The sequence below is a fragment of the Tamandua tetradactyla genome, chromosome 5 (assembly GCF_023851605.1).
Source record: "Tamandua tetradactyla isolate mTamTet1 chromosome 5, mTamTet1.pri, whole genome shotgun sequence".
NCBI lineage: Eukaryota > Metazoa > Chordata > Mammalia > Pilosa > Myrmecophagidae > Tamandua > Tamandua tetradactyla.
This window is the reverse complement of record NC_135331.1, coordinates 133,479,157-133,506,997: the sequence shown is the minus strand read 5'-3', so window position 1 is coordinate 133,506,997 and position 27,841 is coordinate 133,479,157. Positions and strand designations below refer to the sequence as shown.

The window sequence follows — 27,841 nt, the reverse complement described above, 5'->3', positions numbered from 1 at the left end:
CCATTGATCTGATATTATCCAAACTGTGTAGACCACAGCTGTGAGCAATCAAACAGAGGAGTGCTCTCAGAGTTCTGTCATATGTCATTATCTGAAAATAATGAGAATGAACAATTTCTAATACCGAACATGTTGCATGACCGGCCATTACTATCTTTCTTTTGAAAGAACAAGACAATCTTTTGACCTGGAAAGTGAACTTGTGACTTGAATACTGGCTCTTGGATCTTTTGCTCCTCACAAACCCTCCACAAGATACTTATCTTTACTTTGAATGGGATCCTGAGGCACAGTAAAGTGACAGAGCATTGGAGATCAGTTTAATCTCCCTTCAAACTTTTTGTCAGCTGAGGCACTTTGATTAAATAACTCAGTTTCTCTGGGTACTGACTTTGAAGTAGCAGCACATATATTTTATGTGGCAGATGGTAAAGTTCTATACATAAAGCCTCAAAAAAGTGAAGATAAGAACTAATGGGAAAAATCTGGGTTTCTCTTTATTCCACTTCATTCAATTTATCCTATCTAAATTGGCCCTCTTGACTTTCAAGTTGGTGACATATTATAACCATCAAAATAAGACATATTCTTGAAAACAAATATTAGGTGACAAAATTTTAAGATCAAGACACCATAGAGTTTTTTTTTCATCGGACCCGGGTCTCCCACATGTTAGATGAGAATTCTACCACTGAGCTACCCTTGCACTGCCCTAGCCATAGAGTTTTTATTGTGTACTTTTAGGCTCAAAACTTCCAGCTCTGAATAAATCAGGCACAGTAGCAGTCTGAAAACAAACAAACAAAAAAGTCAGCAAAGAAAGGAAAAGGGGCTTTGATTGAGTCAACTAGAAAATAAATGTTGCCTTCCTTGTCCACACATTTTAAAAGTAGTAAGAGCGACTTGGGCATGGTGGGAGTGGAGAATGCTACATTATATCTTCATTCTCTCTGGAACAGTGACTCATGTATTAGTTTTCCAAATATTTGAGTAGCTCCCATACACCGGGCATTGTGCTATTTGCTAGAGATACAAAAATATATAAAATATGTGTTGTGCTTTCCAGGAGCATACATCCTACCCACAAAGTCATAATTTCTACAAAAAATTTAGACCAGGGTCCTATGTTTAAAACTTTCCAGTTCTTTTTGGGGCTATGTTCATGTTTCCCCTGGCAAATAAAATTTCCCATGTAGGATTTAGCACGGATACACTGAGTATCTACTGTGTGTCAAGCACTTGTTAGCCACAGGGGATATACTGAGAAAAGGAGTTAAAATGACCCCTCTCTCCATATGAGTTACTAAGCCTGCCAATTTAGAAAATTTTTGAGCTCCTTCTTCCATAAGGAGCCATATCCTCATTCAAAACTGCTTTTCTGAGTTGTGGGCTCCAGAACAATATTCTGCCTGGACCAGTTGATTTAAACTATACTATTATTTATGTTAATGAGTAAGAGTTTCTAAGTAAATGTAATGGGAAAAAGCATTGCAAAGCCATTAGTTACAATCTCCTTGATTACAAAATCTTTTTCAAGCTGTACTAACAAAAATTGCTAACAGTTACAAAACTGGTTGCTGAGTTACACTTTCTTTCCAGAGATAATCAGTCAATGCACACTGGAAAAAAGAGAGAATTAACATATCCATTTATTAAAGTTTTACTGCGCACCTGCCCTTGGCAGCCAAACAGTGTTGGGCACTCAGGTTACAAAAATACTTGAATTAGGGCTCATGTTCCCAAGGAGTTTTTTAAGGGAGATGCAAAAGTAGGTGAAGTGGCTAGGTAATTAATTCTTGGAAATTAGATTAATTTCCTCTCTGTTCTGGTGTGCTGTCATAATTGTGTTTATTACTAAGTCTTAACAAAAAGTTGTCATGACAGTAATATCAGAACTAAGTTACTATACATAGTGAATTTTTTATCTTTGGAGCTACTTCTACCTTGTAGCTAGCTATAAGAGATTTTTCCCCTTGAGAGGTCATGCAGATATTCCACACAGTGTATTTTCTGTTTAAAAGGGCCCTAGGTTTGTAGTAGACAAAAATGAACATGTCTCTGTAATAAATACTTTCAACTACTAAAAAAAAAAGTGTAATACTGGTTCATTAAAAGTCTGCTGTGCATTTCACTTCTGTTGTACCCTGGACTACAGTGATATTCAGCCTATTCTCTTTTAGAAGACTCATGACACAATGCATTATTGTTCTTTCCTGGTGTGTTGAGGGGATGCCATTTCTCATTCTTCAGTGTTTTATTTCCCTCGGGAAAGGACAATGTTATTCTTTCGTGTCTCTCATAGTCATATGATTCTAAGAATATACATCTTCAGTTTTCCCATTTTTGATCAGGTCTTTGCAAATAAAAAAGCAGTTTGATGTTATGGGTAAACAATACATCTCTATGGCATGGATTTGAGTTTAAATGTTTCCCTTCTTTCAGAATCATGCTCCTTTGGCAATGATAAAGAATTTGGTAAGGAAAAGGTGCTGGGTAGGTCTATAACTGACTGGCACTTTGACTAGAAATGAAAAGTGACAGCTCACTGCACTTTAGTGTCGGGAGAAGCTGAGTCACCAGGGATGCCAAGTCCCTTTGGAGAAAATTCGAGCTCTTCTCAACCTTCATTTCTATTCTTTCTCTGCTTTAGAGTCAAGAATGTTTACAGATTGAACACAATATATTTTTAATATTTACACTTGAATAATCCTTAAGAAATTAAATCACTAATAATTCCTGATAAATACAAAACTATATTTCTCTGATATATGTCTTTCTTTCTCTTGAAGATGTTTTTAATATTTTAATAATCAGGGATTATTATAATGTGAGCATTATATAGAATAATAATAATCCCTGATTAAATAAAATTCAATATATTTCCCTGGTATGAATACCTGAAATACATACATTTCAGCTATATACACACAAATCAAGAATAAAATTTCAGTTTGTATTTAAAGAATAAATTTTAAGGATTATTGTAATGTAAACATTAAACCAATGTATTTATTAGCCAAGATATTAAATTTTCACATTTCCAATTGCTTTCTTGGTTCTTTATGCCCCTATGTGATTTAAGCTCTGATTGGGACATTGCCTGGTACAAAGATTAATCATATGTTGTTTGATGCTCTATGAGACGGCAAGACCGTCACTTAGATCCCAAGTAGTCTAGTTAAAAGGATGAAGTCATCCACAAGTGTTATCAGTACAACTTGCCTCACAGGTAAACAGATTTTGCTACTGCGGGACTGTACAGTTTCTCCTTGACTGCAGGGCTCCTTGGTTCTTGAGCCATTAGCCTTAGTTTACAGACTGTTAAACTCACATGCTGCATCTCTCACTCACGAAGGACATGTCCACAAACTGCCTTTACGTGCAGGCCTGGTCTGAAACTTCAGTTTGATCGTTTTTCAGCTTATTGTGTAGATCTTTGCCCCACCATCCGGTTCTTCCATTCATCCTTAGACTTTTGGGCATAAATTGTGGCAAATATCATCCTAAATCTATAAGCGTAAGCTCTAACCAACCATCCTTAACTCAGCACTGTTTTATACACACTTACAAAAATATCTTCAAGTTTATTGTGATAATCAGAAGATCTGATTCCTTCTCTTTCCTCTGTTATTTCCTCCTATCCTACTTTTACTTGTATTAATGATAGAGTAAATCTTCTATCAGATTGTTTTTTTTATCCTGAAGGATATTTCTTGGTCTGACAGAAGCTTTCCCTGCCATTAGGGCAAAAGTCATGTACTTGATCAAATAATTCTACTGGAAAGTCTTCTGGCTACTTTCTTCTTTTATGTGGTACCATCATAATTACTGCATTTCATTTAGGTCATATTTGAATTTAGTGTTTTGTTGGAAAGCTCCAGAGCAGGAAAAACTTTAGACAAGGAACAACTTACAATCTGCATATCTGCTTGACCATGTGTTGATTAGATCTCATTCTAGCTTTTTTTCTCCCTTTTTGGTTTCATAGATCATTGGAGTATATACAATAATAATTAGGTAAATACTGGTCAGAGATAAGGTATAGAAAAAGAGAAATGGAATGGAATCAACTGAAAAGCAATAAATATTATTCATTATGTAGATAAAATACATCTTCTAAGCTAGATCATTGCTCACTATTCAGGTAAATACTCAATATTCAGATAAAAAATATTTTCCAAACCAGCGCAACCCACCATTTTTTTCACTTATCTATAACACGTGACTCTGTTGGGCTAATCCACTGTATTAGTTGAGGTTTTCTAGGGAAACAAAACTGACAGGAGATATTTATAAATATTGTGTGATCTTTATAAAACTGTCTCACCTTTAGCAACCCTCAGTGGGCTCAGAAAAGATAGTGTTCTTTTACTTGATTTATTATAGTATCTGTAACCTGAGTTTTTTCATGATTGATTCCGTAGTGTTGATTTCTTAATTTAGCTTTTTGAGAGCCTGCTATGTGCCAGACACAATAATGTTAGGTTCTGTGGAAACTGCATACTTGTGAGTAAATAATAGATATCGCCTTTGAATATCTCAGTTTCAGTCAACCTAATGTCAACAATCTCAAAACCTTGGTAATCAAGATCAAACTGAGGGACTTCCAGAAGAGGGCCAAATAGACTAGCTTGAGCTTAGTCCTGGTCCATGGAAAAGTTAGAGAAGGGACAGGAAGGTGACTGAGGTGGCGATTCAGAAGTACGGCTGACCTTGGAGAGCCTTTTGCACCACATGCGGCAGCCCTGGTTGCAGAGGCTGAGGAACTGAGAAGCAGAAAGCTGGAGCCTGGCACGGAGGTGCAGAGTCGGTGGGAGTGCACAAGCAGGAGTGCACAGGTGGGAGTGCAGGACTAGGAAATAAGCCAGGCCACACTCCTTGGCGCACTACCCTCACCAGCCCAGTCCCATGACTGACAACTCACCCCACACCCCACTCACCCAAACCCCATTATCCACTCCCATTCCCTGCACTCCAGATGCCCCCACCCAACCAGCCCCCAGTGCACATATCTGTTCCACATGCCCACCCCAAGAGCAGCCCAATCCATCTCTCCTGCACCCCTCCCGAGCACTACCTACCCCCACTGTTCCCTCCAGGTTTTTGCCAGTGGTGGGCACTAAACCCCATATTTAGGCTACCCTTGCCCTCCCCACAGTGTTGCACAGCCTCACCCCGCACCCCACCCCCCGAACTCAGCGCATCAGTTTACGGCACTCCCAGCAGGCCCATGCATGTGCATGGGCCCCCGATTGTTCTCAATAAAATATTAGCAAATTGAATCCAACAGCACATTAAAAGAATCATACACCATGACCAAGTGGGGTTTATACCAGGAATGCAAGGATGGTTCAGCACAAGAAAATAAACTAATGTAACAAATCAAATTTGTTACAAATCAAATCAGCACATTAACAAATCAAAAAAAAATCACATGATCATCTTGATTGATGCTGAAAAAGCACTCGACAAAATTCAGCATCCTTTTCTGATAAAAAGATAGGAATCAAATGTAATGACCTCAATATGATAAAGGAAATATATGAAAACAGCATCATACTCAATGAAGAGTGACTGAAAGCTTTCCCCCAAAGATCAGGTACAAGACAAAGATGCCCACTGTCACCACTATTATTCAACATTGTGCTAGAAGTTCTAGCTAGAGCAGTCAGAAAGGACGAAGAAATAAAAGGCATCCAAATTGGAAAGGAAGAAGTAAAACTCTCATTATTTGCAGATGATATGGAAATGCCATCTTGGAAGATCCTGAGAAATCTACAGCAACATTTCTTGAGCTAATAAACAAGTTCACAACGTGACAGGATATAAAATTAATGTGCAAAAATCAGTAACATTTCTATACACAAGCAATGACCTAGTTGAGGAGTCAGTTAAGGAAAAAAATTACATTCAAAATAGCAACTAAAAGAATCAAATACGTAGGAATGAACTTAACTAGGGACATAAAGGACTTGTACACAGAAAATTGCATAACATTGCTAAAAGAAATCAAAGGAGATCAAAATAGGTGGAAAGATATTCCCTGCTCATGCATAGGAAGGCTAAATATAGTTAATATGTCAATTCTCCCTAAATTGATCTACAGATTCAGCAGTGCCAATCAAAATTCCAACAACCTACTTTGAAGATTTGGAAAAGCTAATTATGAAATTCATCTAGAAGGGAAAGAGACCCCAAATAGCTAAAAGCATCCTAAAAAAGAAGAACAAAATGGGAGGATTAACTCTTCCTCACTGTAACATCAATTATAAAGTCACAGTGGTCAAAACAGCAAGGTACTGGCACAAAGACAGAAGCATTGACCAATGGAATCTAACCGAGAGTGCAGAAATAGACCACCAAATCTATGGTCAACTGATTTTTGACAAGGTCCCCAAATCCTCTGAATGGGGACAAAATAGTCTTTTCAATAATTGGGCATGGAAAAACTGGATATCAATAGCCAAGAGAATGAAAGAGGACCCCTGCCTTACACTCTAAACAAAAATTAACTCAAAGTGGATCAAACACCTAAATATGAGAACTAGCACCACAAAGCTCCTAGAAGAAAATGTAGGGAAACATCTTCAAGACCTTGTAATAGGAAGTAGCTTCCTAAACTTCACACCCAAAGCACAAGCAACAACAAAAAAAAATAGATAAATGAGAACTGCTCAAAATAAATTGCTTCTGCACCTCAAAAGACTTTGTCAAAAAGCTGAAGAGGCAGTCAACTCAATGGGAGAAAATATTTGGAAATCACATATTGGACAAAGGTTTGATTTCTTATATATACAAAGAAATCATCCAAGTCAACAAGAAAAGAACAAATGAGCCAATTATAAAATGGGTAAATATATGATTAGGTATTTTTCTGATGAGCAAATACAGATTGTTCAAAACTACATGAAGAGATGCTCATTTCCATTGGCTATAAGGGAAATGCAGATCAAGACTACAGTGAGATACCACCTCACACCTAAAAGAATGGCTGTTATTAAACAAACAGCAAACTATTAATCTTGGAGAGGATGTGGAGAAACTGGGACACTTATGCGCTGCTGGTGGGAATTTATAATGGCACAGCCACTATGGAATACTGTTTGGCGATTCTTTAGGAAATTAAATAATGAGTTGCCCTATGACCCAGTAATGGCAATATTTGGCATGCAACCAGAAGAGCTGAAAGCAATGACACAAACAGACACTTGCACACTGATGTTCATAGCAGCATTATTCACAATTACCAAAAGATGGAAACAAACCAAATGCCCATTAACAGACAATTGGATCAACAAAATGTGGTATATACATACAATGGAATATTACACAGCAGCAAGACAAAATGACATCTTGAAGCACACAAAAGGATAGATAATGTATGATTGCACTTTTATGATCAGCATAAAGGCATAATCAGAGACTTATAATATAGAATATAGGGTACTTAGAAATACATAAAAACTACAGATAGGTGAACCATTAGCTAATGAGGTTGAACTCTAATGTAAGGGAATAGATAGGAGTCTAGAAGTAATATTACCATATTGAAGATGAACAAGATTGAAAGGGGCTGTATAGACCTACGTGTCCCACTGATTCACACTAGAAATATGAATTAATTCTCGTAAGAATTACTTCAAAGATAAGATTCTTGTATAAAGAGTGTTTAAGTCCAGGGTACAGGGGGAAAACTGCTATTGCATACTATGAGCTATGTTCAAAAGGAAACCATCAACACTACCATAGCAACAGTAGAGGTAAATAATAGGGGAAGGTCAAGAGTTAAGAGGAGGTTTAGATTTCCTATTTGGAGAGAGTGTGTTTATTGGTTGTCTTTCTTTTGGGAACAGTAAAATGATCTAAAATTGAGAATGTTGATGGACTATGTTCTTTGGGCCCTCTACATGATGCCTGATGAATGCAGGTGACTGAAGGATGCACTGATGGAGAAGTAGATTGGTGAACAATAGTGTGTAATTATGAACGAAGGCTGTGCAGCTACAAAAAGGAACAATGTCATGAGGCATGCAATGATGTGAATGAACATGAGGGACATTCGGTGAGAAAAGTAAGCCAGAAACAAAAGAGCTAGAATGGTATGGTCACCTTTAGAAAATGCTTATAAGAAAACAGGGGCCTAGATTGTATGTTTTTAGGGCAGACACATTAATTCTGGAGTGATTTATATTTCTGGATTTTGAGAGGCTATTTTATATATATAACCTGATATTTAGAGATAAGAATGAAGCACAGCAGGTTAGGTTTAAAGTAATTCAGAACATAGGGATAAGGAAGACAGTGTTTATATTTTAGAACCCACCATACTCTTTGATACCAATGGAAGAAAGGTTTATTTGATCTGGAACTGAAATTTTCAGTAATGCATAATCTAATTCAACCTATCTGTATACCTTATTTGAACAACTGCAACACAAGGAGTACAAAATAAGGAAGAGGTCCTTTGATCCTGTATAGATTATTGTAATGCCTGGAAACATCCTATAGTATATTAAGCAGATAATCAAAAATATTGGCAAAGTCCCATGAGGGAGGGGAGAAAGAATACAGAACTATTAAACCTTACCATCACAGAATCCCCTGATACTCTGCCAAACTTTAGGGACACTGAATCAATAGGCTACACCCTCGATCATGAGGCTTACTCTTTTGAAGCTTATGTAAGTAGCGGAGAAGCTTACACTACCTATAGGCATGCCTAAGAGTTACTTCTGGAGGACCTCTGTTGTTGCTCAGATGTGGCCTCAGTCTCTCTAAACCCAACTCTGCAAGTGAAATCATTGCCTTCCACCCTACATGGGACATGATATCCAGGGGTGAAAGTTTCCCTCGTGGTGTGGGAGATGACTTCCAGTGATGAATCCAGACCTGGTACCATGGTATCAACAATTCTATCCTGATGAAAAGGGGGAAAAAGAAGCGTAATTAATAAAATATCAGTGGCAGGGAGAGTTCAAATTGAGTCGAGAGGCTGCTCTGAAGGTTGCTCTTAAGCAAGCTTCAGGTAGACCTTGCTACCTATCATAACCTGCTAACCCCGAACCAGGACCATTCCAGCCAATCCTAAACAATGCCTATGGCAATATATAACATTTCACAAGGGTTCCATGCACTAGAGTAACTTTCCAGAAACCTACAACCTCCAGATGGGTCCTTCGTCCAGATAAGTCCTGAAACCTAGCCCAGCCTCTCTAGAACATCAGATAGTTCCATCTCCTTACCCCATACTGATGGCAGACCCTTCCAATGGCAACAATTTAGAATTGCCATAGCCCAAACAACCCTAAAGAGAGGTATGGGAATATCAACGGTGATGGTGGAGTTATACATAGAAGATAGGGTTTAACAAATGAATACAAATGCTGAATCATTAAATTGATATTCTTTTGGTCTCTGTTATTTTAGAGCAGCTAGAAGTAAAAACCTAAAATTGTGAAATTGTAACTCATGTCAAAGTCTGAAATATGTTCTACAACTAATTGTGGTGCTGTACTTTAGAATTTATAGTTTTTTTGTATATATGCTTTTTTTTTACCAAACAAAAGTAGGAAAAAAAGTCGATTGTGATGATAAAAAATATTTAAGCCCTCTAGCCTCCTATATTCTGGAGCAGCTTGAAGGAAAACTATGAGAGGATCATATCGTAGCCCATGACAAACTCTAGAATCTGTCCTATAACTACTTGTTGAAGAGTACTATGAAAACTATTGCTTTTTTCTTTCTTTGCTTTGTATATATGTTATATCATATAATTTAAAAAGTTAAAAAAAGTAAAAAGGACACAAGAGAACATAGAAGAGCAATTCTTAGTTGATAACTGAACATTTTCCAGAATTGCATAAAAGACAAGTATGAGATTTGGAGAGCACAACAAATCCCAAGCAAGCTAAGTAAAAAAGAAATCTACATCTCACTTCAATGTAGTCAAACAACATAACACAATGAACAAATATCTTAAAAGCAAGTAGAGTTTAGGTTACTTAAATCACTTTCCTGTTTAAAAGTCTTTGGCTTTGGCAGTGTGATGGTGGCTCAGTGGAAGAATTCTCACCTACTATACTGGAGACCTGAGTTTGATTCCTGGTGCCTGCCCATGCAAAAAAAAAGCTTTGGCTTTGCTTTGCCTAGTTAAAATTAGGGCATTTCCTGAGAGATTTTAAACAGAGTCAAGAGATTATCCTGAAGGTTATTCTTATGCGTATCCTCTTTTTAGTTTATGGTGTATTAGAGTAGCTAGAGGGAAGTACCTGAAACTGTAGAGCTGTGTTCCAGTAGCCATGTTTCTTGAAGAAGATTGTATAATGATAAAGCTTTTACAATGTGACTGTGTGATTGTGAAAACCTTGTGTCTGATGCTCCTTTTAACTAGAGATGAGTAAAAAATATGGACAAGATATAAATGATAGGGGGAACAAAGTTAAAATAAATTGAGTAAATTGAAAAAACATGAAAGATCAAGTTAACTTCAGTTTAATTTTGCTTATCACATTTCTTTAACACCCACTTTTTTTTTTTTAAACATACTTTGGCACCAGGAATTGAACCTCTGGCATGGCAGGCGAGAACTCTGCCTGCTGAGCCACCATGGCCCAAACAAACACTCACTTCTAAGAGATCTAATTTTTTTAAAGGTTAATTTTGTTATCAGCCTTTCATTTTTCAAAATAAATGACATACGATCTAAAATAGATTAAATCATAAACTCTTTATTTTTCTTGCCTAATTATATTCTGTTTTATTTTTCCTTATATCTCGAATGCAAAAATTTATCTCAGCTTCAGAAACTTTCTGATTAATAATAACAAATTCAAACATTAATTCTGATAATTTTAAAAGAGTCACCACAGCTTATCATTTCCTATTTAGTTGACACAAAATTTTAATTACAGAGTTCAAGTCATCAAATTTAGGCTCTCATTTCACTATGGCACTACCAAATAGGAGCAACCATTATAATAAACTACATAGTATTCTAATTGGTGAAGTATTTTATCAAAATCATTAAAAATAGTCTAAAATATGATTTCAGTAATAGGTATTGAAAGTCTAATGTGAAAGAAATTTGGATTTCAGTCCACAAAATTTAGAACCAAATTGATCTGTTGAAGATACGCAGTAGTTTACATGACTGACTGACAAAATAAGGACAGTATTTAAAATCAATTCTTATCAAAATGAATGATCAGAAATTCTACTTAGGCTTCCAAATTCAGCATAGAACTGTATAATTTCAGCTAGTATTCTTGTTACACACTCCTCGGTCTGCTATGTAGCCAAAGAAAATGGGATATAACCTTAGTGTCATGAGATGGTTTAGCGATGTTTCTCAGAAGGTTTAAAATTAATGGGAGCTGCTTGCCAAGGTAAATATTTACTCCTTTTCCTGATGTAGCATGCTATCTGCTTCTCTACTCCTGACCCAAGAACTTTAGATGTAGACATTTGCTTCCCATTTGAAGAACATTTAGGAGAGTAGGATAGAAGCAGACTTCACATTTCAGACTATTGATTCATTTGTAAATTGATTTTTTTTCAGTTACTTTTCCAAAGTTCTCACCATACATGATCTAATCCCATTACCTCCAAAATCATGGAACTATTCCCAACAAATTAAAAGAAGTCGTGTGTGAGCCACTGATTGTTAACCTATAATGTGTATGTGTGCATATCTCTAGCATCTAGCTGAATACTTGACTCATAGTAAATACTCACCTAAACTCTCATGAGCTTTCCATCAATGTAATGTTGCCCTGTGAAGAAATTCTTTGTATGGCTTATAGTCTTGTGTCAAAAGTGCAGATGTGGTTGAATGGCACACAGGTATGTTTTAGAACTTCGGCATTTTTGGTAATGACTGCTCATTAAAGTTGTCATGAGTTTGTTCTAGCTGCTAGACTTGCCTGAAATTACCTTATGTTGGGGTGGCAAACTCATGACGGTCAGTGAAAGCAGTGACTGTCTTCTCCATACCCATGGCAATCTTCACTCATCTATCACAGTACTGTTTCTGACAGGAAACCAGAAATAACCATATAACTCTCTGAAAATACTGGAAGCCTTACTAATTGATTTAAGTTGGCATGGGATTTGAAGCCGATTTTTCATTCTTGACTTTGTTGTTTAGAAGATTAAATATTTTTAATATCAACACAGGATAGAACCTTGTGCCTAATGACATATGATTACTTGTTGACTGATCTTTTTGAAAATCTTATGAATAAATATGAATTGTTTTATATTATTATATTTCTTAGATATTGTCAAAAATGAATCCTTGAGAAGAATAGCTTTTATCTAACTAAAGATATTTGTGAGAGATATGTTTGCAGCATTTTGTTTTAAGCCATTGTTCTCGTTTGCTAGCTGCTAGAATGCAATATACCAGAAATGGAATGGCTTTCAAAAGGGGAATTTAATAAATTGCTAGTTTATAGTTCTAAGGGTAAGAAAATGTCCCAATTAAACAAGTGTACAGAAATGTCCAATCTAAGGCACCCAGGGAAAGATACTTTGGTTCAAGAAGGCTGATGAAATTCAGGGTTTCTCTCTCAAGTGCAAGGGCACATGGTAAATACAGTCACAGTTTCTCTCTCAGCTGGAAGGGCACATGGCAGACACATCATCAACTGCTAACTTCTTCTCCTAACTTCCTGTTTCATGAAGCACCTCGGGAGGCATTTTCCTTCTTCATCTCCAAAGGTCGCTGGCTGGTGGATTCTGCTTCTCGTGGCTGTGTCATTCTGCTCTGTTCTCTCTGAAACTCTTTCTTTCTTCAAAATGTTTCCTACTTTGTAGGACCCCAGAAACTTATCACAACCCACCCAAATGGGTGGAGACATGTCATCACCTAATCTAGTTTAACAACCACTCTTGATTAAGTTTATCTCCAGGGAGATGATCTGATTACAGTTTCAAACATACAGTATTGAATAGGGATTATTCTGCCTTTACGAAATGGGATTTAGATTAAAACATGGCTTTTCTAGGGGACATACATCCTTTCAAACCAGCACAGCCAGGTACATCTCTTGATAAATGTAAAATATGTATTTTATTCTTGCTCATTCTTTTTAATGCAAAGAATATGAGTGTGTCTTGTTGGTATCTAGCAAATGTATTAAAATCCCTATACTCTTACTAATTGTGACTAACTGCAAGTAGCCTCCTTAAATTAATTAGCTAGAAGCTGATGACAGTAGTTGCCTTACCTCCAGTGAGGCAAATTTTCAGCATAAAATGCTGGCAGATGTTAGTATGGCTAATAGCAGACTTATTTTTCCAGTTCTATTTATCAATTGCGAAGAATATTTGGATTCATTACTGTTGAGTTGCTACATAAGCAACATCTTGGTTTTAAAGTGTTATAGACTTCAAGCAGTACTGCATAGCTCTCTAAAAAGCAGGTCAGGCAAGTGCCCTGGATGCCAGACAGTGTGGATGCAGGCAGCAGATCTTATGTTTACATACATCTATGAGTCTCCATTCCTCAATTTAAAGAAACAAAATGTTATTTTTCAAAACTCTATAGTTAGATGGCTGGTCACCTTATAGGTGAACTCCCCAGACACGAATTTATCATGCGAGGTGTTCATCAAGCAGGAAATTGGCAGTAGGAAATGATGAATGTAACAATAGGTAGAAACTAGATCTCACACACACACACACACCATTTGGTGGTAGGAGGAAAGAATACAGTTCCACCAATAGTTTATTCAGGACATGCAAAAGGCAGCTCTGCGAGGTAGCCCATCTTATCTAATCATCTTGAATGACACTATGCAAATTTTAGCAGTCAACTGCAGTATGAGAATTGGGTGATATTGAAAGACTCCAGATGGATTCCAAAATTTTAAAATTTTGAATGCTTTCAAAAGGCATTGGATATAAAGAAGACAGGTATAAAGAGAAGTCAAGAACATCTTCTATGTTTTAGGAGCAAATAATCCCTTTGACTCTCAAATTTTCTTTGTCTACAGTAAAGAGCAATCTGGAAGAAAATGAATATTTAACGAATGGCTACAGTGAAGCTTCACAATTTCTGGGGCTTTGGTTTAATCATAAGGCCTACCTGGTAAACCGACTCACTATTGAAATGGTTTCCTATTGATTGCTGCAGGTTTTTGATTCAGGTCAGTCTGTCTCCTTTGTGGGTGGCATCTTGGTTGATTAAAAAAAAAAACAAACATACACATACCAATTCATATAGGACAGATACAATTTGCTCTATTCTAAAGTGTAGTTTGGGAGTTTTAATAACATCTTCTAGTCGTGATATAGTAAAAAATTAGAATCTATTTATTACCACAGCTGGCCTATTTTATAGCAGAGAATCGACTCACAGAGAAGGTAAATTGTTAAAATTTTTCTCATAGAGGATCATACATATGCCCTTATAAATATTTTTTCCTTTTTAAACAAATTTTATTTTTTGTATGTATTCATTTTTCCACTAAATTAGTTGCATTGCTAACACATCAAAATCAGTATATGCAAAAGTGAAATTTTCCGTTTTCAACCAGTCTTGTTTCTCACTTCCCTGTCTTTGTCAGTGGTACAGACTTTCTACCAGTTACCGAGGTATTTTGTTATTTTTATTCCCTTGGGAATCACTCACTACTCTCTTATGCTGCTCTTACTTGTCTTGTCTAGGCCTGAAATTGCCTTCCCTTTCTCTCATGGCATTTGTGACTTTCTTTCATATTGCTTTCTCTCCCAACTAGGTTGTAAACTCCTTTGTGTGCCAGGATCTTGTTTATGTGGCATACCTTTATATTCCAAGGATGAAAAATGGGACAAAGTAGTCATTCAATAAATATTTGGGGGAAGGAATGAATGAAAAACAGGTCATCATTAGATGGTAAATGGTGGTTGGACCCAAATGTGAATTTTAGTCTCTGGCATTCTACTGCCTGACAAATATTACTAAACATGCATTTCATTATGCCACTTGTTTAAAAAAATAAAATCCCTTCCATGAGTCTTATCTTCTTTACATAATATGTGAAGATGCATTTGTTAGTATAAACATTGTCAACTTCTTTATAATTGTATCCTCATTCTATTTAGTTAACTAAATTTTCCATTGCTCCCCCAAAATAAAGTATCACTATCTAGAGACTATATCATGTTCAGCTCCATTGTTTCCTGGGCTTCTTTCCATTTGGATTGTACTTATGTCTTTTCTCTCTGCTTACTAAAATTCTACACATCCTCACAGGCCTCACCTAATTCCACTAACTCTGCAAAGCCTTTTTGCATCACTCATTGATATCTCTTCCCTGTGAACTCCTCCACAATATATATTCCATGCTATGTAAATTTAAGCATTTAATTATATTAATGCATGTGTACTGATCACTGTAAAACTCTGTATTTTATATCCTCATTAGATGCATGTTCTTTTAGGAAATAGATACTAGACTTCAAAACAGCAATCAAAATTTTGACTTGGGCAGTGCTCAAAATCACCAGTACCAAGCATATAATAAACAAATATTTTTAGCCATTAGTGCTCTCTTGAACTTCAGGTCTGCACATTGAAATACAATTGTATACCCCCTCATGGATTGGTACCTGCTGATGAACATGTACACAAAATAACATTATTTTCTAGGCCATTTCCTCAATCTCATTCTCTTCCTTTAAGTTCAGAATCCTTTAACTCTAGTTCATTCACCCAGGCACTCAACAAGAAAGAGATATCTTTGATATTTTCCATTTCTTTGACTCCTACAACCAATCATGTTCTGAGTTTCATCACTTCTGCTTTAGAAATCACCCTTGATTTATTTCTTTTCTCTCCTTCCCATTCACTATGCTAGTTCAGACTCATATCATGTACTAATCACCTGGCTTAAACTTTTTTCCTCAGCTAGACTCTAAACTTCCAAGAAGGCAAATGACCCACCCTATCGTCATACCTCATTTCTTGTCACTCTTTCAGTCTATACTGCTGTCATAGAAACATATCTTATTCCCAAACACAACTGGATCATTTTTAAAATCTTTGTTGATGCTTTTCTTTCTACCAGATATCCCCTCTATCTTTTTTAATTGTAAAATATATCTTATTTAAGATCTAGTTAAAATATATTCTCCTCTGTGATAGTCTCCCATGTTTCCATCCACACTTGGTGCATCTTTCTTCCTTTCATGCTTCATATTATTTTAAAATACTAATATTATTGCTCTCATCATATTATAATAAATTATTACATATCTCTCTCCAGTTAAACTGCAGAGTCCTCAGGGACTTAATTTGGCTCATTTGTATTACCTGGAATACCGCTATGTCAACCATCTGAAAGACTGGCTGGTTCTGGAAAAGATTCTTTTGATTTTATCACTTGCTTGTCTCCTAGCTTCTACTTCAGGTCTCTACTTGTGCTAATAATGCCATATGATATAATTTATATTGGGTAACAAATTATTCAGATGTTCTATTCCATTTCTATTCAATATGCATAGAATTTCCTTTTTGCCAAGTCAAGAAATCATCTGTCATAACAGTGTCTACTGCCTTCTGCATTTAACTATACCTCTAATTTACATGGTCACAAACACCTTGTCAGTAAGACATTCCCAAAACTATACAGCAGCACCTATGAACAAGGCTAGCAGAGAGAAACTGACCTTGTTCAAAGCAAACTATATTAAAATCTACCATGAATTCAACTGAAATTGAAAACCACATACAGTCTATAAGATGAGTAGGAAATCCCCCAAATAGTGGAAATTTATAATTAGCATCAGTTTTCTTCATCAAAAAGCATGTCTCAGTGTGTTTAGTGTAGGAACTTTCAGTTTCCCACTGAACTCCTCTGGCAGGGCTGCCTCTTGTTAACTGAGGGGTTGCCGAAGTTTGTCTCCAGAATTCTTACCAGCTTTTCTTTCATCTTCTCTTTTCCTATTCTATGAATCTTCCTATTACCTTTTTGATAACCGAACTTCTTCACTATGGTCCATCTTTTGAACCTGTTATCCCAGGAAGTGGTGGGACTTCATGTGTTTACCTACCCCTCATCAAAATGTAAGGTAATTCTATTTATTATCCAAAGTCTGGGTTTAAGTTTATAATCCTGGGAAACTCTTTTAGCCTTTTGAGACTGTCTTCTGTAAAATAATGGTCTCTGTTACTGCATTCTCATGTTGCAATTATGAGAATAATATTAGTTAATGAATCTTAAAGTAATTATAAATAAACTCTAGGGCAGGGTTTCTCCAAGCTTAGCTAGATAATTCTTTGTTGTGAAGAGCTCTCCAGTGCACTGAAAAGTTTAGCAGCAAACCTGGCCTCTTTCTACTGGATACTAGAGCAGCCTCCCTCTCCCACGTGACAATGTCTCTAGACATTGCCAAATGTCTCCTGGGGCACAAAATCATCCAACTTAAGAACCATGGCTCTAGGGAGACCCATTGTCACTCCCTCCTACTATCCCTGCCTGCTCCCAAAGAATAGAATCACTTACCTTTCTGGAAGTATTGGCAAGATAGTTTCTATCTACTTCTAACCCTCCTCAGAGACTAGGCACTGGAACAGAGCAGGCATAAACTCAGCCCCCATCTGGGCTTTTTCTTCATGGAATACACTGTCCCAGAGAACAGCACATTCCTTTGCATTCCTCCTTGTTTTAACTTCCAGGACAGCTGGGAAATAGGCAGTAAAATTCTGGGGTAAAGTATTAGAAAGTGCATTTAGCAGAGCTGCTCAAAACTGCATTCTCGATCCAACTTTATTGAATCCCTTTTTCATCTGTGATCTTGGCATCTGCTTCTCATTTAGTTCCAAATTCAGGAAAGTATTGAAAGTAATTATTCCTCACTAGCCCCTACAAGAACTATAAACCTTTATACAAATACTTATTTGTGTAACCACTGATTATATTCTGCCTAAAACTGAAGTCCCTCTCGGTCTTGATACTAACAATACACTATACTTGTCAAGGGCATTTTTCCCTTGAAAGAGATTACACTAAATTTTAACCCAAAGAACAACTTTCTCTTGTAGAAAATTTAAGTCATGTAACAGCCTAATGGGGAAGAGGATCTAAGAAGGGTGGGAACATTTAAGAAGCTGTTAAAGGATCTCAATCCTTCCTACACTGTTGTATCTACTTTATCTGGTCTCGTGTTTGGGTAAGAAATGCTGTTTTCAAGAGACTCTCAATTTGCCTTGAAGAGGAAGTAAAAATTTTTGAATCAGTCTGAACTCTTGCAAAAACATACCTGCATAGTGCAAGGGTAGTTCAGTGGTAGAATTCTCGCCTGCCATGCAGGAGACCAGGATTCGATTCCTAGCCTATGTATCTATCCCCCCCTCCAAAAAAATTCAACAAATAGTGCTGCAATAACAATCACATGGAAAAAGAATGAAATGTGATCCCCACCATACGGCACACACAGAGACACAAAAAAACTGAGTAATATGGACTATTACTTGGGACACAGTTGCTATTATTTTCGTTTGTTTTTTTTTTCCTCAAGGTGTATAACAAACAGTTAATATTTATATTAAAATAAAATCATCTGAACACCATAAAATTTGTCTAAATCAATGTAATTATGAAGACTTTGTATATTAGTGTAATTTTCTAACAAATCGCAGGCAGCAAAGATGATGTCAAAAACAAAAAATTGTTTCAAAGTGCCACCAACTGTTTTCATTGCAAATTACAATTTGGGAACTTCATCATATATTAAAATAGTCCATTAAACATTATTGCATTTTTCACTGCTCTCAAGTACTTTTGTTCTAGGAAACCAAATTAAGCCATTTGCACTTGATTTCTAAGTGATGTTCAGGCTTAACAGAATGAAATCCACATTTCATTTTGTTTGTTGTAAGTTTCCTGCTCAGTCTGACAGCCAACAAGTAGCATAATGCTTATTTAATAATTTCAGGTTTTGAAATACATATTTGAGGAATATCTGGCATCATTTCTTAAGGAATTTAATAAAAAGGAAGAAAAGAAACAAGCACGGCTGGAAAAATATAGATATTGTATTAAGTGGAATAGTATGGAATTATAATTGTAGATTGAAAATAACTAGGATTCATTAAAGAAATACTTTTGGAAACGGGCAAATCAGAGGAAAGAAAAGATGTATATGCACATTACATCTTGGGCCAGCCACTGTATAATTTTGAGGCCAGTATCAGAAGTATACATTTGAGCTGGAGGGCAACAAGTAGTTTTCAGAGGATAGAAGTTTCAGAGATGAATGACTGACATGGAAAACAATGTTTGCTGGAGGGATGAGTACCATGGGTTTAGAATTCTGTGTCTGGGAAGAAAGGCTTGGAGAAGATTGGATTTGAAATCATTTTCATGTCCACAAAGGACCTTCTAATGAATATAAAGAATCTTTTTGATGTATTAAAAATCAAGATTATAAGCTAAGGTTGCAGAAATTATTGTCTTTCTCTCAAACAATGAGGCAAATAATTCCATGCTTTTAATCACTTCAATTCACTGGTGATAAACTATTTTTTTAAATTAACCACTGTAGGAGGATAAATATACGTCATAATTGAGGAATTGGGCTCTATGCCATCAGAACCCTGTTTGAATGTTTTATGTTATCTTGTTGACTGTGTTTATAGAAACATAGTAGGGATACATTTTGAGTCATTCATTTTATTCAGTATAGCACTACCATGAAGAAATTATATTTTCCTTATAACAAAAGCTTTTTATTTCTCTAGACATGTTAGTATCTTTGATAAGCTCGTTGAGTGGAAAGTATTTAATATAAGAGAACAGCTACTTTTGAGTTAAACCCTGTAAGTAATAAATTCAAAACTATTAAATTTCTTCCTATTTTGGTTGTATGGAACACATAAATAGTTGAATAAACCCATTAAATTCAAAGGTTCTTGAGATCAACTCTTCATTATTTTATAGTAAAGCCTACTTGGACATTTAAAAGAGCATTTTGTTGGGGCAGTTGCGTAACTCTTCATTTAGTTTTGGTCATGGCCTTGTGTGTGTGTGTGCATGTGTGTGTTTTTGCTTTTACAATGAGGGGTGTCACATTGAAATATAATTCTATCTATTGTCCTTTTGGTGGGAATAGTTAAACAAGTTAAAATTATAAAAGTGACTAGTTGAGTTGATTCTAAATGAGTTGACTTCATAAAATTTACACTGTGGAAATTATTAAGACATTGCAAAATAAGTCAAATTTTCTCAATTAATAATATTTCAGAATAATATTAAAAAGGTTCTTGTGATTTGAATACTCGATTGCTTCTCTGATATAAAATTGAACATAGAAAAATTAATTTAATGCTATAAGAAACTAAATTATTATATCATTATAGAGCAGTAACATAATCAATGATACGTTCCTTGGATCCCAGAATATTGAAATTTGCTTATAGATTATTGTCCAGGACATACTAAAATGGAGTTAAAGTACACACCCATATGTATGATCCAATGTTGTGCTGCTACAAAAAGGAATGAAGTCATGAGGCATGCAATGATGTGAATGAACCTGTGGGACATTTGGTGAGGCAAAATAAGTCAGAAACGAAAGAACAATTGTGGTATCATCTCCTTTAGAAAATGCTTATAAGAAAACAGGGGCCTAGGTTATAAACTCTTATAGCCGACACATTTAGCCCGGAGTGGTAATTATTATTTCTGGATTTTGAGAGATTAAAAAAATGCATTGAAGACAAATATTCTGGTACAATTACTTTTGTGGTTTCTTTTATGTTTGAGAAAAGAAGACTAGTGTAAGTCAGTCTGAAATATTAATGTAGCAGTGTAAGAAGAGGAGTAGAGACTTGGGAAGGCTACTCTGGTTTGAATTTGATAAAGAAAGGAGAATGATATAATAATAGAAAATGCTACAAAGAAGGAAAGTTTAGTTTACTAGATTTTGAGATAAGACAATTTTCTAAATACTAAGTGTGATGGTTAAGTTCATGGATCAAATTGGCCATGTGATGATGCTCAGTTATCTGGTCAAGCAAGCACTGGCCTAACCATTACTGTGAAGAAGTTTAATGAACTCATATCATCAATTTATTGCATCCATGGTTGATTACATTTATGTTCAACTAAGGGGAGTGTCTTCCATAATGGGAGATGGTTAATCCAATCAGTTGAAGACTTTTAAGGGAGAGGTGATGACTTCAGCAGTCAGAAGAGAGAACTTTCATCTCTATTTTAGTCAGCCAGTCTCTCCTGATGACTTCACCTCAAGACCTTCATCGTTACCAGCAGGGCAGCCTGCCCTATGGAATTTGCATGTGTGCATCCCAACACTGCATGAGGCACTTTTATAAAATCTCATATTTACCAATATCTCCTTTTGGTCCTGTTTTCCTACAGAATCCTGACAAATACAGCTTTGGTACTGGTGGTGGTTCTTGAAAAACAATCTTAAAAATGAGTTTTTGCAATTGATTTTATACTTTGATTAGATTCAAAGGCACTAATGACTCGACTCTATTTCCAATAATCAAAATGGCACCAACAGTCTATGGCTTGAGCTGACAATAGAGATATGCAATATATCACTATTTGGTTCTGCTAATTATACTCTTATAAGAGGTAAAGCTCTGAGTGACAGTGTTTTTGACACCTTAACATAGTTTTGTGTAATTGAAAGTATAATGGTGTTGGCTGGTTGTTCTTAGATACACTGGATGCAGTTATAAAAATTAGGAATGAGATGATGGCTTCAAATTTGCAAATTAAATGCTGTATGAAAGATGTGAAAGCTTCTGTGTGTGCCCTGAAAGAAAATCTCATTTCCTGTGGTTGCAAACTTGAGATCTCTGAAAACCAGATGCAGAATCTCATTGTGCAGGTAGCAGATTTACAAGTAAACTACATTCTCAACCTTGTAAGGTGTCCACTGCTAAAGTCAGTACACTGATGGGAAAAGAATGAGATACTAAAAATTAGGATGGGGACAAATGGGTTTATAATGATGGCAGTGGGGACACTGAAACCCTGGATTCTGCTGAGTCTTTGCAAGATAAACCTGTAATGATCTGCCCTGAAGAAACAACTTTCCCACCTCCTGCTTGCCCTTAGGAAACAGCCACCCAATCTTCAGGCTTCCCTGAAGAGACAGCTACCCAACCTCCAGTCTGCCCTGCAGAGTCTGCCATTCAACCTTTACCTGAAGAGGGTAACCCTTCAGTGCCTGCTAAACCTGTAATCACCTCTGTGAGGAAAAAGCTCTCACTCCTCTGTCTGGAGAGATGATTATTGTTAACCAGATGAAACTGCAATGGAAAGTCCTGAAGTAATTGGCTTGAAAGACACTTCTAAGTGTTTTCCCCCTGACAAGTGAGGTAAAATTGACTCCAAGAGAATTGAATGAGTTTTCCAATTTATACAGACAGAAATGAGGGAAATATATGTGGAATGGATAGTAAATGTATAGGATAAAGTGTAAGGAATATAAAATTGGACTAGGGTGAATTTATTGATATGGGTCAACTAAGCAGAGGTTCTGCATGCAATGTTGTAGCTTGAGGGGTTAGAAAAGGTGTTAAGAGCTTGCTTGGGTAGTTGGCAGAAACATAGATCAAAAGGTGACTGACATTATGTGAGGTTGAAATAACAGAACTGCCCTGTATAATGCAGATGAAAGGATCTAAGGTTTAGAGAGATTGGCATGTTAGAGTGGATTTATCATGGACAACCTGCCCATACAAACCAGGAATGTCCAGAGGACTCACCTTTTACTAGGACTATAAGGAATAAATTTGTGAGAGTAGCTCCATCATCCCTGAAGAGCTCTGTGGTTGCACTTCTCTGCAGGTCATATATTACTGAGGGAACTGCTGTCACTGAGTTGGAATCCTTGAACACAATGAGATGATTGGATCCCGAGTTGGCAGAAGCCACTTGGGAGCAGTTTATCACCAAAGGCAAGGTAAGCATGGCTACCATAATGGAAGCAGACTCTAAGCAGCAGTCAAAATAACCTGACTCTCAGAGACTTATGGCCTTAGCTAGTAGACTATGGAGTACTTAGAAGTAAAATGGATGGACTGTCTACTAAATTCGTGTTTGATCTTTACAAATAGAAGAATTCTAAATCAAATGAACAAAAATTTAATTTGTTTTACAAGAACAGAGAGTCATGGCCCCTTAATCAATTCCCAGACTTGAGACTATTTACAGACCCAGAGCCCCCTGAATGAGGGGAAGGCCAGGTACCAGTGTGGAAGGACCCTGTTACATTGTCAAAAATTTATGCTGTTAATCTTTCTGCCAGCCTTCCCCCAAAAGATCTAAGGCCTTTTACCAGGGTAACTGTGCATGAGGGAAAAGCAAATGATCAGATATTTAGGGGAGTATTAGACACTGGCTCAGAAATGCCATTAATTCCAGGACACCCAAAATGTTACTGTGGTCCACTGAGTAAGGGCTTATGAGCTCAGGTGACGGATGGAGTTTTAGCTCAGATCTGTCTCACAGTGAGTCCCCAGACCCATTCTGTGGTTATTTTCTCAGTTCTGTAATGTATAATCGGAATCAACATACTCAGGAACTGGGAGAATCCTGACACTGGTTCCCTGACTTGTAGAGTGAGGGCTATTATGGTAGGAAAGGCCAAGTGGAAGCTGCTAGAACTGCCCTTACCTAGGAAAATAATCAATCAGAAGAAACACCAGATTCCTGGAGGGATTGCAGAGATTAATGCCGCTCTTAAGGACTTGAAGGTGATTCCCACCACATCCCCATTCAACACTTCTGTTTGATCTGTGCAGAAAACAAACGTCTCGTAGAGGATGACAGTGGATTATTGTAAATTTAACCAAGTGGTGACTCCAATTGTAGCAGCTGTTTCAGATGTGGTATCATTGCTTGAGCAAATCAGCACATCCCCTGGTACCTGGTAGGCAGCTATTGATCTGTCAAATGCTTTTTTCTCAGTTCATAAGGATCACCAAAACCAGTTTGCATTCAGCTGGCAGGACCAGCAGTATGCCTTTACTTTCCCACCACAGGGGTATATGGACTCTCTAGCTCTATCCCATAATCTTGTCTGCAGGGAACCGGATCATTTCTCCCTCCCACAGAACATCACACTGATCCATTATATTCATGATACCCTGTTGATTGGACTTAGTGAGCAAGAAGTAGCAAATACTCTAGACTTATTGGTAATGCATTTGTGTGTCAGAGGATAGGAGATAAAGCCAACAAAAATACAGCGGCCTTCCACCTCAGTGAAATTCTAGCTGCCCAGTGGTGTGGGGCATGATATTCTTCTAAGGGAAAGGATAAGCTGCTGTATCTGGCCCCTCCTATGACCAAAAAAGAGACACAAGACCTAGTTGGTTTCTTTGGATTTTGGGGACTACATGTTCCTCATTTGGGTGTGCTACTCCTGTCCATTGACTGTGTGAACAGAAAGGCTGCAATTTTGTGTGGGAACCAGAATAAGAGAAGGCTGTGTGACAGGACCAGGTTGCTGTACAAACTGCCCTGCCACTTGGGTCCTATGATCCAGCAGACCCAATGGTGCTGGAAGTGACAGTGGCAAACAGAGATGCTGTCTGCAGCCTTTGGCAAGCCCCTATAAGAGAATCGCAATGCAGGTCCTTAGTATTTTGAAGTAAAGTCAACTAACTACTCTCCCTTTGAGAAACTGCTTTTGGCCTGGTAACTTGGGCCACCAAGTTGCCATGAGACCTGAGTTGCCTATCATGAGCTATTCATTTTCTGACCCACCAAGCCATAAAGTTGGGTGTGCACAGCAGTACTACATTATAAAATGGAAATGGTATATACAAGATAGGGCTCGAACAGGTCCTGAAAGCACAAGTAAATTTCATGAGGAAATGGCCCCCATTCCTGCTACATTACCTTCTCTTTCCTAGCCCAGAGCTGTGGCTCTTAGAGAGTTCCTTACACTCAATTGACTGAGGAAGAAAAAACTCGGGTCTGGTTTACAGATGGTTCTGCATGATATGCAGGTGCCACACCAAAGTGGACAACTGAAGCACTGCAACCCATTCGAGATGTCCCTGAAGAACAGTGGTGACAGGTAATCTCCCAGTGGGTGGGACTTTGAGCAGTGCACCTGGTGGTTCATTTTGCTTGGAAAGACAACTGGCTAGAGGGGTGTTTATATACTAACTCATGGATTGCTGCTAATGGTTTGGCTGGATGGTCAGTGACTTGGAAGTAGCATGATTGGGGGATTGGTAACAAAGAGGTCTGGGGAAGAGATATGTGGATAGACCCTCTGAATGGACAAAAAACATGAAGATATTTGTCTCCATGTGCATGTAGGCACACTACTCACCAGAGTGTGCCTTTAGCAGAGGAAGATTTTAATAATCAAGTGGATAAAATGATCTTTTCTGTAGATAACAGTCAGCCTCACTCCTCAGCTACTCCTGCCATTGTCCAATGGACCTATGAACAAAATGGGCATGGTAGTAGGGATGGAACTTATGCATGAGCTCAGCAACATGGATTTCACTCACCAAGTCCAACCCAGATACAGTCATGTCTAAATTCCTAATCCGCCAGCAGCAGAGATCCTCACTCAATCCCTGTTCTAGTTTGCTAGCTGCCGGAATGTGATATACCAGAAACAGAATGGCTTTTAAGAAGGCGAATTTAATAAGTTGCTTCTTTACAGTTCTAAGGCTGAGAAAATGTCCCAATTAAAGCAAGTTTATAGAAATATCCAATCTAAGGCATCCAGGGAAAGATACCTTGGTTCAAGAAGGCTGATGAAGTTCATGGTTTCTTTCTCTAGCAGAAGGGCACATGATGTGAGCACAGTCAGAGTTTCTTTCTCATCTGGAAAGGCACATGGTGAACATGGTCAGGGTTCCTATCTCACCTGGAAGGGCACATGGAAAACACAGCATCATCTGCTAACTTATTCTCCTGGCTTCCTGTTTCATGAAACTCCCCAGAGGCATTTTCCTTCTTCATCTCCAAAAGTCGCTGGCTGGTGGACTCTGCTTATTGTGACTATGTCGTTCTGCTCTGCTCTCTCTGAATCACTAGTATTCCAAAATGATTCCTCTTTTATAGGACTCCAGAAACTAATCAAGACCCACCCATATGTCGCCATCTAACCAACTTAACAACCACTTTTGATAAAATCACATCTCCAGGGAGATCATCTAATTACAGTTTCAAGCATGCAATACTGAATAGGGATTAGAAGAAACAGCTGCCTTTACAAAATGGGATTAGGATTAAAACCTGGCTTTTCTAGGGTAAATACATCATCTCAAACAAGCACATTCCCCAATATGGCACCTTTCCCTGAGGTGATCAACTTGCTACCTGGTGGCAGGTTGATTACACTGAACCACTTCCATCATGGGAGAGAAAGCAATTTGCTCTTACTGGAACAGACACATACTCCAGATATGAATTTGCCTTCCCTGTATGCAATGCTCCCACCAGAACTACCATCTGTGGACTTACAGAATACATTATACACTATCATGCTTCTGATCAAGGAACCCATTTCACAGCAAATGAAGTGCTGTAACAGGCACATGCTCATGGAATTCTCTGGTCTTATGGTGTTCCCCATCATCCAGAGGCAGCTGGGTTGATAGAATGGTGGAATGGCCTCTTGAAGACTCAATTATGGTGCCAACGAATTGGTAATACCTTGCAGGGCCAGAGCAATGTTCTCCTGGAGACTGTGTATCCTCTGAATCATCATCCACTCCATCATGTTGTTTCTCCCATAGCCAAGATTCTTTGGTCCAAGAATCAAGGGGTGGAAGTGGGAGTGGTACAACTCACCATCACGCCTAGTAATCCACTAGAAAATTTTTGCTTCCTGTTCCTGCAACCTTAAGCTCTGCTGGTCTACAGGTCTTACTTCCAAAAGAAGGAATGCTCCTACTAGAAAACACAACAATGATTCCATTGAAGTGGAGGTTAAGACTGCCACATGGCCACTTTCGGCTTCTCATGGCACTGAATCAACAGGCATGAAAGGGGATTGCTGTTTTGCCTAGGGATGACTGATTCTGACTGTCAGGAGTAATAGAGCTAAACTACACAATGGAGTTAAAGAAGAATTTTCCTGGAATACAGATCTCCTATGGTGTCTCAGTACCACCGTAGCCTGTGACTAAAGTAAATAGAAAACTGCAACAATGCAATCCAGGTAGGACTACCAATGGTTCAGAAACTTCAGGAATGAAGGTGTGGGTCACACCATCAGGCAAAGAACAATGGCCAGGTGAGGTGCTTGCTGAAGATAAAGGGAACATGGAGTGGGTAGTGGAAGAAAATAATGATAAATATGAACTACAACCATGTGACCAGTTACAGAAACATCTGTGATTGTAAGAATATTTCTTCCTTCCGTTGTTATGAGTACACTTGTATTTGCACATAAAGCAAATATGCTTGCTTTCCTCTCTCTTATCCCCTTATCATCTGACAAAAGGTGCATTGTCATAGTATTTAAATTATAGGATATCAAGTTTAAGGTGAATATTACCCAAGGACTTGCCCCTATTCTGAAGAGATTTAATGCATATATAGCTGTATGCAGGACAGTTGAGTATTATTAGGTGAAAAAATATGTCTTTTATCATATTCTATTTAGAGATTACGCATGGTTTAAGGTGATGTGTATAGCTGCCAAGTTGACAAGGGGTGGGCTGTGATGATCAGGTTCATGTTTCAACTTGACCAGGTGATGGTGCCCAGTTGTCTGGCCAAACAAGCTCTGGTCTAACCATTACTGCAAGGACATTTTGTAGAGTTAAATCATCAGTTAGTTGACTGCATCTATGGCTGATTACATCTATGATCACATAAGGGGAGAACCTGCTGCAATG

At 37.5% G+C, this 27,841-nt stretch overlaps 1 pseudogene; it reads left to right on the top strand.

Annotated features, from left to right (window-relative positions):
• The window catches only part of LOC143683325 (6-phosphofructo-2-kinase/fructose-2,6-bisphosphatase 3-like), a 111,280-nt pseudogene that overhangs the window by 20,284 nt on the left and 63,155 nt on the right, over nucleotides 1-27,841 (top strand).